This window comes from Hyposmocoma kahamanoa, unplaced genomic scaffold (genome assembly GCF_003589595.1).
Source record: "Hyposmocoma kahamanoa isolate Upper Pololo Valley unplaced genomic scaffold, ASM358959v1 89, whole genome shotgun sequence".
NCBI classification, from domain to species: domain Eukaryota; kingdom Metazoa; phylum Arthropoda; class Insecta; order Lepidoptera; family Cosmopterigidae; genus Hyposmocoma; species Hyposmocoma kahamanoa.
In genome coordinates, this window is record NW_020654520.1 from 2845198 (window position 1) to 2857355 (window position 12158).

Below are 12158 nucleotides of genomic sequence, written 5' to 3' on the forward strand. Positions count from 1 at the left end.
GGCAGATAGCTGTTGTAGTGTTTATAGTTTATTGCACAAGAGTACTAAAATAGTAGTAGTAGAGCTCCTTGTGAAAGAGTTAATCGACGGAAGTACTGCCACCTTACCTGTTCCTGCCGCCAAGTAGTAATGTGAGCAATACTGCGTTCCGGTTTTGAAGGGTAAGGGGTGCTGGTGAAATTACAGGCACATGAGACTTGTCAACTTATGTCTCAGAGTGACGGGCGCAGAGGCAGTGCCCGTTAGATCTTTGCTATTTAAAGCTCTGAGTGACACTGCAACTGCTATGGACATGCGTGTTGCTTACCACCAAGCGCACGATTTATTCGTGTCCGTCATTCGGTGTTATAAAAAAAATTAATTACAAACATGTGCACACCTACGTTACAAATTTAACTTCGCGAATAATTGATTTTATGTTTCTCGGTCAGTAAAAGTGATTGCGGCTACTTTATATTTCAAGTTATACGATTAAGTGCAAGTTAAACGAAAGCAAAGTGTTCTTAATCAACTGAAGAGTATAAGTGAAAAATGATGAGAGTCAATTCTGAACCATTTTGAGATAACTAAGCTGAACAAATTTAAGTAAATCTTAATTTTTCTGCTACATAATTTTTGTTTGTTCCTATAAAAAACATTAACAGTAGGTACTATTATTGTTTTGTTTATTTTGAATGAATTTTGAATTTTCGAGCATACAAATGCAATATACAAAACAACTTGATTGATCTTCGTATGTATTCTTAAGGGCACCAAACAAGCGTTGTTTTCATTTAGTATGTACTTGTCACACTACGTATTTGTCAAAAATATTTACAAAGATTCGTTATAATTTATAAAAATGTAGATTTGTATTCAGCCTGAATACAAATTCATAAACCTGAATCATTTAATTACTGTGTGTGTATATTATTCGACACTGTAGATTTCTATAGTGTGTACTCTACATGTTCGTACTTCGTACCCATTTCATACATATACTAATTATAAGATAAGATAAGATAAATAAGATAAGATAAATTTATTTCAATATATGACTTAATCTAATACAATTATAATGAAAACAATGTAATTGAAGATATAATATTAAAATAAACAGTAATAAAAAAAAATAAAAAAAATCTAAATTATATAGAATAATCATGGTAAAATTAAACATTTTAATCTTAGTGCCTAATAGTGCAATTGCGATGCCTAAACTAAGTACATGTGTACCTGTATTTTAGGCTCTATCTATGTTGCTTTTATTTAAGCTAGGATGTTTCTCCGACAAATTTTGATCATACAAGCAGTCAAATAATTCCTTATTTGACATGCCAGAGGGAACACCCAATAATATTATCTTTGGCCGTTTTTTGTTCGCATCTTCTAATTTCAGGCCTTTTTCAGTTGTTCAGACTGTTTGAGCTTTAGTATGTCTTCCTTACTCTCCGTGCTTATAATAACTCCTCCACATTTTGTTTTACGCATACCGCTGATATGAAGTTTCAATTCTTCAGGCTTAATTAGATTCTGAACAATTTTTCTAGTGTCATCGCTCGACGCATCTTTATTGGGTGGGTAAATAGCAATACTGTTCGATGGACATACTGAGGGCAAACCACTCTTCCTAACTATGTCCGCAAAAGACTGGGTTGATGCTCTGGGGCCTGACTGTACACAAGATTTTAAGTCTTTTAATTGGGCACCAACATTGACTTGTTCTTTCAATGTGCTGATCAAAGAATTGGCTGAAATATATTTTTGTTTTAGGGACTGATATTGCACCGCCAATTGAGAGACACCTCCAAGTACTGACCTGCTAATGTTGCTAATTTTTAGCTTCTGCTCCGTATTCAGTTTCCCATCTCCATAAATAGTGCAGATGTCATTCAGGCATTGTTCTATTTGACTCATCCATCTCTGAATTTCATGAGTCGAGACCGCGTCTATAGTCAGTGCAGGCGTAGAAGGGGTGAGGGCTGAAGCTTGAGCTGGGGATGGTTCCAATTCCACGTGCCGTCTAACGGGAGGTGGGCTACGACTTGTCATCGTACTTCTGTTAAACGGGCTACTCATTCTTCATAATTTGAAAGAAGCACAAGGTCACACGTAGCATCACAAAACACAAAGTCCGAAAAGCGCTGATACAGCGGCGACACAGTTACAGTTTTATTATTTATTAAATTTAAATTATATAATGCTAGCAGACACGTCCGTCTCTGCAGCGTGCCAATATAAGTATTATGGTTATGTTTCATATCGAGTGCTTAGGTTTTCGCGATTTTTACACATAGGAAATGAAACTATTTTTCCGGATTTAACAAAACGTCGGTAACGGTCGGTCGGTTCAGAAAAACAAATATACGCGATTTAAATCCGGAAAAATAGTTTCATTTCCTAAGGTTATATTTCGCTAAAGGCTCTATGGTCAAATATCATTATGAAATAAATTTATAAGTAAATTTCATCCATAAGCATGATTTTTTTTTACAAAAGTATAATAAACATGCATGCAACTGATATGGGTCGGAACATGAATAATTGAAGGTTTATAGAAGTAAAATCGTCTCTGTCTAAACTATGAATGTCATTTTGTTTGCTTCGTCTATATCTTCAAGGCGGTTTCAGGTAGTTGTAGAGACGTATAGATTCTCTGAAAATCGCTCCAAAAAACGGGGGTAAGGTGCAAACATAACAATGTCCATTCTAAGTTAATGAACAGTATTTATAGACATTTCATCTACAAAGCTGCGAGTACTTGTATTACTTTGGCTCTACCAAATATATTACAGTTTCAGACTTTAGATGACCGGGCGTCACTTTTAGGTCATCTTTAGTCCCATAAAATATCGCTAGATGGCATTGACTAGTTTGATCCGATTTCTAAATCGCGGTGTTAAGATTTTCCCTCGGCGAATAACGTTCGCCCATACATTTGGTGAACTCATACTTACCTGGCACAGGGGATACCGTGATCAAGTAGGCGGTTCCCCCAGGGCGAGGCTCTTCCATTGCACTGCGGTTGAGCTGACCCCTGCGATTATCCCTAATGTGGATAACTCGGGTGCGTAATTTTTGATAGTGGGGACTGCGTACGCGCTTTCCCCTCCATAAATTTGACACCATTATAGTTGCTTAGTTAAGATAGAGTATATAGGTCAATGAGTATATACATATAAGACAAAAGTTTACTGAATTAATATTTTGTTATTTTGTAAATAAATTAATTAAAGAAGCTCTCTATATTACAATTTTATCCAACCAGCTAGTGTTCAACTTGAGAAAAAAGTCTTTTATAAAGTAGACAATTGAACACATAGATTCTTTCGTCAGAAGATATCTTTTAAGAGGCTACAAAAGATTCTCTGAGTGCTCTCTCAGGCTAACGGCAAATTGACAATATGGTTTTGCCGCTGAGTTCTTCACGATACTTAACCTCAATCGCTTTAGGAACCATTGTTTAGTCCGACTATATAGCAATGTTTTTGTTATTTCACAATAAAGTAATAATGAAAAAATTTGAAAAAAAAAACATTTTTTTTCAAGTTTTGTGTCTTTTGTTTTTGTGTGTTTTTTTTCTAAACGCAAGGAAGTAAAAATATGACAGGCGCATTGTATTTTTTAGATTTAATTATATATAAATTGCTCAAAATAAATGGGCATCACTCGCTGATGTTTATGTGGGCGGGAAGATTCTCCAATAATTGAAGCGAGTGCAGTGCAATGATCTTTTCGTTCTTGTTGAGTATTAAGTGATCATTTATTAAATTGGAAATTGATATTAACAGTATTTATAAAGTAAAATAATCACAGTTAGTGTCTTATTTCGTTTCAGTGAATTTATTTCTATATATATAATATTTTTACTTTTGTAAAAAAAACCCAATTAAAAAAAATGGATTGGTCGACAGGACCTAGAGCGTGCTAGAGATTTTCATGCTTTTTTTCTTCAAAAATGTGAGAAAAAAATGTTTGGTTTTTTTCAAGTTACATCACTAATTGAGTGATTGAGTTAATTTTACAAATTAATCTCAATTAGTACTATTGTACTATTATTTATAACAATCCAAACAATAGTACTATTATTATATAGTACTATTGTTTGGATTTACTAGATGGTTGAATTTATACTTTTGACCGGTTTGCAAATTACCTCGAGATAGTATTTATTTGTTTTAGACGTAATATACAGAGCATATTAAACATGAGTATCTTTTGCTTAATCTTTTTACAAACAGAAATATAGGTTTTACAATTGTTTTAGAAGTTTTACTAAACGATTAATATTTTATAAATTAATTTCGAAGGGTGCTCTCTCATTTTAAATGTACAACAAGTACTAAAACATTTAGTAGCTAAAAGATACTACACACTGCATGAATGTTAGATGTTAAGAATATGTCCAACTAAATGTCTTAATTATGAAATTTCCGTTTTGTATGGAAAAATTAAAACATTTTTTTAATGAAATTGTTATCAATACACTTTCGCCATTTTATGTGAAGTTTACTTTTTCCCTTTCTAAAACAAATCTGGTTTCGAGAATCAATTAATTCTTTGAAGGCGGTTTTACTGCCTCTTCGGAATTGAATTATTTTCCTCGTAAGAAGATGTCTAAATTCCGAAAAAAGTGGTAATCAGTTGAAGCAAGATGTGGAGCATACGGTAGGTGACGAAGAATTTCCAGTCCCAGCTCCTATAGTTTTGAAACCGTTTGTCGTGCAGCGTGTGGTCGAGCGTCATCCTGCCGGAGTAGTAGCTAAGAACAATTGACCAGTCTCGGTTGTTGAATGGCGAGCTTTTCTATCATTGTTTGCAATGGTTGGCAATACACATCTGCGGTTATTGTCTGGCTAGATCTCAAAAAGCTGTAATGGATAAAACCAGCGCTGGTCCACCAAACACTCACCAGTTTCTTCTTTTGTGTCAACTTTCGTTTGGCACACCTGCTGACCGGTTTTCCAGGAGTAGGAGCCATTTTTCATCACAAGTGACAGTATGATTCAGAATTCCCTCATTATTGTGACGGTTAAGTAACGCAATGCAGCACTCGACGAGCGTTTGTTGTTTTGCTTCACTCAGTTTATGGTGTACACATTCCAAGTTTTTTCACTTTTCCTATTTGACGCAAATGAGCTAAGGTTGTTTTATCACTTACACCGAAGATTGCCGCTAACTCTGCCGTGGTTCGAGATGGAGCCGCTTCCAATACCGTTTTCAGTTCTTCATTATAAACTTGCGTCTTCGCCCGTCCACGAGGTTTGTCCTTCAATTCAAAATTACCAGAACGGAAACGTTGGAACCGAAAACGTTCGGTTCCAACGTTTCGACGACGGTTGATGGTCCGTACACGTCATTGACGAATCATGTCATGAAAGAGTAACTGATCGAGTTCATTGTCCAGTCAAGAATAGAAAAATTGAGTGTCTGTAACAAACTTATTTCTAAATTAGGAATATTTAATTCAGTAAACTCTTGTTTTATATACTCTATCTTAAGTAAGCAACTATAATTACGTCATATTTATGGAGGGGACAGCGCGTACGCAGTCCCCCACTACCAAAAATTACGCACCCGAGTTATCCACATTAGGGATAATCGCAGGGGTCAGCTCAACCGCAGTGCAATGGAAAAGCCTCGCCCTGGGGGAACCGCCTACTTGATCACGGTGTCCCCTGTGCCAGGTAAGTATGTTTTTACCAAATGTATGGGCGAACGTCATTCGCCGAGGGAAAATCTTAACACCGCGATTCAGAAATTGAATCAAATTGGTCAATGACATCTAGCGGCATTTTGTGGAACTAATGAAGAACCCTACAAGTATCGCTCAGTCGTATAGAGTTGTACCATAAACTTTGCATTGTAGAGGCAAAGTAATATTACCGACCGTAAGTATAATAGTTTTAGCAAACAATGAATATTGGTGCGTATTGTAAGCGTACCTTCGATAAGTATATTCATTGAAGAGTAAAGTAATTGTTTCGGTCGGATGTCGGACGGAGATCGAGAGTAGGCCCCCTGAACACATCACAGAGAGTTTATAATATGTGTGTAAATGAAGCAGTGTATGTAAGTGTACATAATTAGGCATTAAAACTGTCGAGTGAACTCACACTCGTATTTTAATGCCTTTCATTACGTAACAGTCACATAAACTACTATTAAATGAAGCATTATCGCTCTTGAATTTTAAATAAAGTGTGTACAATGCTGACAAAGAAAATAAATTTAAGAAACAAACCAACTTAATAACATTACAAAGTACAATCAAAAAACAGTTCCACAATGCACTGTACATACTTAACTATTATTGTTATCATTGTATCCCACTGCTGGGCAAAGATCTCCTCAAAATACTCCACTGCTGTCGTTAACGATTGTCCACCACTCCTTTTCAAACCCATCAAGATTCCCGCCAAAGCCATCTCAGCTGTCCCCGCCATCGGGCACCTAAGTATTTTTTAATTGGATTAGATAACAAATTTCAAAAAGGAAACGACTTACAAAAGTGTAAATGTGAAGAATTGAACAATATTGTAGTGATATATTCGAAATAAATATTGTAAATGACAAATATATGTTTACATTACAAAGAGCAACATCTTGAGTTTCTTGCTCATTTATTTCGGCACAGTCAGCCTTACGTATGAACAGCAGAATTTAATCAAGGTGACGATTCAAGTGTTTACTGAAATGAAGATAATAATTTGAGTTTGAGTAATCAAAAAAAGAATTTGATAAGCGCTTTTGTCAGATTATCTACTAGTCCGTATAACAAACGGCAAACTGAGAGCCTCATACTCAAAAGAATGAAAAATATAAAACAAACATATATCGGAGTACAGAAATAACGTGTATTAGGTTATTATAGGTATGTATTCGAATATGGGTTTTCGGTACCTCGTTTTTTTGTTTTCGTGGTTAGGTTAGTAAAAAAAAACTAGTTTTTTTATACTAACCTAACATTCAAATACAAAAGTGGCTATTGTTTTGACTCTTCAATGAATATACTTAACGAAGGTACGCTTACAATACGCACCTATAAAAAATAAATATTCATTGTTTACTAAAACTACTATGCTTACGGTCGGTAATTTATTACTTTGCCTCTACAATGCAAAGTTTATGGTACAGCTCTACACGACTGAGCGACACTTGTAGGGTTCTTCATTAGTTCCACAAAATGCCGCTAGATGGCATTGACCAATTTGATTCAATTTCTGAATCGCGGTGTTAAGATTTTCCCTCGGCGAATGACGTTCGCCCATACATTTCGTGAACTCATACTTACCTGGCACAGGGGATACCGTGATCAAGTAGGCGGTTCCCCCAGGGCGAGGCTCTTCCATTGCACTGCGGTTGAGCTGACCCCTGCGATTATCCCTAATGTGGATAACTCGGGTGCGTAATTTTTGGTAGTGGGGACTGCGTACGCGCTGTCCCCTCCATAAATATGTCTTAATTATAGTTGCTTAGTTAAGATAGAGTATATGAAACAAGAGTTTACTGAATTAAATATTCCTAATTTAGAAATAAGTTTGTTACAGAAACTCTCAATTTTTCTATTCTTGACTGGGTAATGAACTCGATCAGATACTCTTTCATGACATGATTCGTCAATGACGTGTACGGACCATCAACTGTCGTCGAAACGTTGGAACCGAACGTTTTCGGTTCCAACGTTTCCGTTCTGGTAATTTTGAATTGAAGAACAAACCTCGTGGACGGCCGAAGACGCAAGTCTATAATGAAGAACTGAAAACGGTATTGGAAGAGAGAATTAAAATACGAGTGTGGGTTCACTCGAGTGTTTTAATGCCTAATTATGTAAACTTACGTACACTACTTTATCTACACACATATTATAAACTCTCTGTGATGTGTTCAGGGGGCCTACTCTCGATTTCCGTCCGACATCCGTCCGAAACAATTACTGTCAAATAAGTAATAATCGACAAAATTAAAAGACAAGTATCCAGTATGAAGCTTCATTCGCATCACGCGTCTTTTCATTTGGTCAAGTATTGCTTATTTTTCAGTAATTGTTTCGGACGGAGATCGAGAGTAGACCCCCCGGAACAGCATTTTACGACTGGTGAAATGGTGGCAACTATAAACTTTCGTCACGCATGTCACACAATAATAGCCGTCACGTCGTGCGGTCGCCGAGCAGAGTCCGCGTTGCCGCCGCACAGCGACCGCGAGCGTCTAACTGTTATAGCAAAATACGTTCCGTTTAATTAGCTATTACGTTTTAACTTAAATGAGCGTCCCGGCCACGCGGGACAGTCTGACTTGAATTTGATAACGGCGGCAAAGCGGACGGCGCGGTCATTATTCAGTATTATTCAGAGGAATTTAAATGTTGTTGCTTAGTAAATAGAATTCAGATTCGCCATGAATGCCCAGGAAGGCGTGGTAACCGGGCTGTCGCCGCGCGGCGGCCGCGCGACACCTTTCGCCTCGTGTAACTGGGCGCTTATTCTTACTATGTATAAGTCACCTTGGTCATCACTCAATAAAAAAGAAAAATACAGTTCGACTCTTTCTAAGGTCCGACTGTTGAGCAAAGGCTTCCTCTTACATTTTCAATGAGAGGGCTTGGGCTACATATTCTACGCGGGCCCAATATGGATTGGAAACTTCACACATATTATCATTAACTTGCTTTGCAGATTTGTGCCGGTTTCCTCACCAAATTTATGAATCCGAAACTCAGAGGTTCAAACTCACGAGCATTACTATACCATGTCTGGGATACAATAGCTTAATAAATAAAAAAAAGTCTATGTATTCTCTGGGGGCAATATTATATTTGAACCCTGTGTCGTCTCTTGCTCCGTCAATATCCAGTCACTAATTCCTCAGTCTATGCTGACTGCGGTGTATCTGTTGTCATGATAGTTTTTAAACCATTGTAATAACGGACCCTGTATACCGTTGTCATACAGTTTGTCGTAAAGAATGTAAAATCGTGGGTCATCTCGTATGGAGCCCTAGTCAGAAGTGTCTTAGAGTATCGCTCATCGGTTTGGTCTTCTGTATATAACAGCGCGCAGCTTCTGTATATAATCGCGTATATTTGTTTTTTCAAACAAACCGACGTTGCCTAAAGATATCATACCTTCTTTCTTGGACCATCTTAATTCTTTTAGTACTAAGATGCAATTTACTATGGAACAAGAGAATTGTGGTACTTTAGCTTTCTTACATGTTTTAATTAAAAGAAATCCTAATATATCCTATCCTAATATTCTCGGCCCGGGAATCGAACCCGGGACCTCTGCGTGGTAGACCAGCATGGTAACTTCGGCCCGGAGGCAGTAAAAATTACCTTCATTCTATAAAATAAACTTCTTGTTATAAACCAACGGATGCGTAACAATTTCCAGTCTCTTAATAAATGACCCTTTATCTCACAGGGTAGGGTTTTATTAGACTGTACGTTGCGTAGTCCTAGGGTTTTCTTGTTTGTAAATTATAGAGTATACCGTAAACGTACAATTGTTGGGCCGTGTCAGCATTAAATATATAGTTTACGCACAAAAATGTTGCGGTAAAGAAGTATTTTGTAACTTGAGTAAGCCTCGTTATCAATGAAATTATGGTTCGTGTACGGACATTAAAAATATCAAAATGTTTTTATAATACAAAGATATAGAGAAAGAGAAGAAACGAACTCTAAAAAAAGTTCCTTCGGTCCGGCTGGATTCGAACCTGCGGTTACAAGCACACCGTGTCAGACGCTCTCCCAACTGAGCAATAGAACGAACCAGCAGACTTTACGGATTTTTCTATGTGCTTGTCGCAGATCTCTGGTTTTTAACGACTTTTTTTGCCGTTTCCGAATTTATCTACTTTCTTTTCTGAAATCAATTTAAAACACATTTTTCGGTCTTCGTTCGAAGGGATTCGATATCACATGTCTTTTATCTCGATTGTATCTTATTAAACAAAAATCCTTTTTTTGCAAGTACGTATTTCCTTTTAATATATAATGACTCTTGAAATTCGTAGGCTTCTTGTGCTTTGAAGTTATATTTTAGATGTTCTGACTTGTCGTTTGCTTAATTAATTGCATTATTATGGTTTTATCTTACCCTGCTATAGGAAAAAATTTGTTATATTCGCTCAATGACATTGGAATAATAAGTTTTGTAAATAATTAGAATTCTCGACAGTGGGATGATGTACAACGATCCAGTCAGACTACAAGTTGTTGAAAAACAATGTTTATTTTGAAGACAATTGCTTTATACCGTCCGGGCAGTTGTTCGTAAGAAGAGACTCGACTTCAAGAAACCGCTCCGAGACGATTGTTTTTCACCCTATACGAGCGTAAGTCAATGTAGCTGCACCAGATGTGCCAGAATGTCGAACCCTCTTCCGGCATTTAGGCACGTCTTAGAAGTATATCTGTATATCAGAAGGTCCGGGCTGCAGCTCAGGAGTTGAACACCCTCCTAGTTTGCTTTTCTTAGCTCTTTGTATACTCCAATTTCTCAACATAAACAAAATTGTATTATCCATCACTCGACGGAAAATCTTAACAACGCGATTCAGAAATAGCGTTTGCCAATGCCATCTAGCGGTAAACTTTGGAACTATTGTTACAAAAAACGTTTAGTGTATGGTATAAAATTCATTTGTTTACGGTTTTTTTTATTAACCTATTATGTCTCACTGCTGGGCAAAGGTCGTCCCGCCAACGCCTTCTCGGCAGTCCTCGCCGTCGCCTTCCAACCTCGGACACCCAAGAAGTGACGACGTTCATTCATTTCTCGTTTTCATTTTCTTTTCATTGGGCCTGTCTGTTGCTCCCCACATCAGCAATGCTAGTCATCGAACGCAGCATGTATTGCTCGCTGTATATGTATTGGATTATTAAGTTGTAAGTTAGAAAAAATGTATGGTAAATATAAGTAGGATTGATAGAGCGGTATATTGCTATTATCTATAGCAGTGTCCCACGCTTTATGTAGTTCTCGCTCAAGTCGCGTGTGATCCTGCTAGTCCTACTGCCCTTATTCTGACTTCTTTGTACCTATTGCTACGGTGGTGATGTTTTTGTTGTTTTATGATATCAACGGGACGAACAAGTCGTAAGCAAGTCGTAAGCGACACGCCTGTCCATAGCAGTTGCAGTGCCATTCAGAGCTTTAAATAGCAAAGATCTTGTCAAAGTCAAATAATAATTTATTCCATAGGTAAAATTTTTACACTTGAAAACGTCATTTTTTAAGCTACTGCTCGTCCACTACGCTGACCTCCCTGAGAGGAACAAGCAAGAAACTCTATTTTTAAATAAACTTAAATGCTATATATAATACATTTTCAATCATATTTGTGTGGAATCTAGAACCACGTTCTCTTTCCAATTATCTATATGTAACACGTAGTCTACAATTTTGTAATATGACTTTTCAATTAAAATACTTTTATTTAATGAAAGTTTTAAACTTAGGAAATGGTAACTTAATATATGCTCCGGAATCTTATTGTAAAAACGTATACAGTTCCCCATAAAAGAGTTGTTTACCTTGGTTAAACGAAATCGTGGTACCATGAGTTTGGACTTAGCTCTAAGGTTAATGTTATGGATATCTTCTTTTTTAATGAAGTTATGTATATTTTTACGGGCATACAAAATATTTGAGTAAATGTACTGTGATGCCAGAGTCCTGATACCAGTCTCCCTAAACTTTTCTCTGAGAGAAATCCGAGAAACTAAACGGTACACAGAACGAATCGCTAGTTTTTGCAAAACAAATATGGTTTGTATATCTGCCTCTTTACCCCACACGAGAATCCCGTTGAACATTATATTATGGAAGTAAGTAAAGTAAACTAGTCTAGCAGTAGCAACATCGGTAAGTTCACATATTCTATGGACTACGCATGCAGCAGAGCTTAATCTGCTGGCCAAGGAAGATATATGTGGAAACCATTGAAGTTTACTGTCTAAGGTCACTCTCAAAGAGACAGCTTTATTAACAAGATCTAACTTTTCTCCATTTCTGGAGGCACTGCCAATACGTCAGTCGTCCTGAGACATAAGTTGACAAGTCTCATGTGCCTGTGATTTTACCAGCACCCTTACCCTTGTAATAATAATAATAATAATAATAATAATTTTTTAGGCCTTGGGAGAGGCGAGAGTTTAAAATAAATATGAT

The 12158-nt window shown here is 36.9% G+C and overlaps 3 non-coding genes across 3 annotated transcripts; 2 read left to right on the forward strand and 1 right to left on the reverse strand.

Moving 5' to 3' along the window:
• Nucleotides 1-2928: 2928 nt before the first annotated feature.
• LOC113236192 lies at nt 2929-3090 on the forward strand. The gene has a single exon (XR_003310927.1). It is a non-coding gene; the product is annotated as a U1 spliceosomal RNA (small nuclear RNA).
• Nucleotides 3091-5510: 2420 nt separating this feature from the next.
• LOC113236186 lies at nt 5511-5674 on the reverse strand. The gene has a single exon (XR_003310921.1). It is a non-coding gene; the product is annotated as a U1 spliceosomal RNA (small nuclear RNA).
• Nucleotides 5675-7265: 1591 nt separating this feature from the next.
• LOC113236190 lies at nt 7266-7427 on the forward strand. Its single transcript, XR_003310925.1, has one exon. It is a non-coding gene; the product is annotated as a U1 spliceosomal RNA (small nuclear RNA).
• The last annotated feature ends 4731 nt before the right edge of the window (nt 7428-12158 follow it).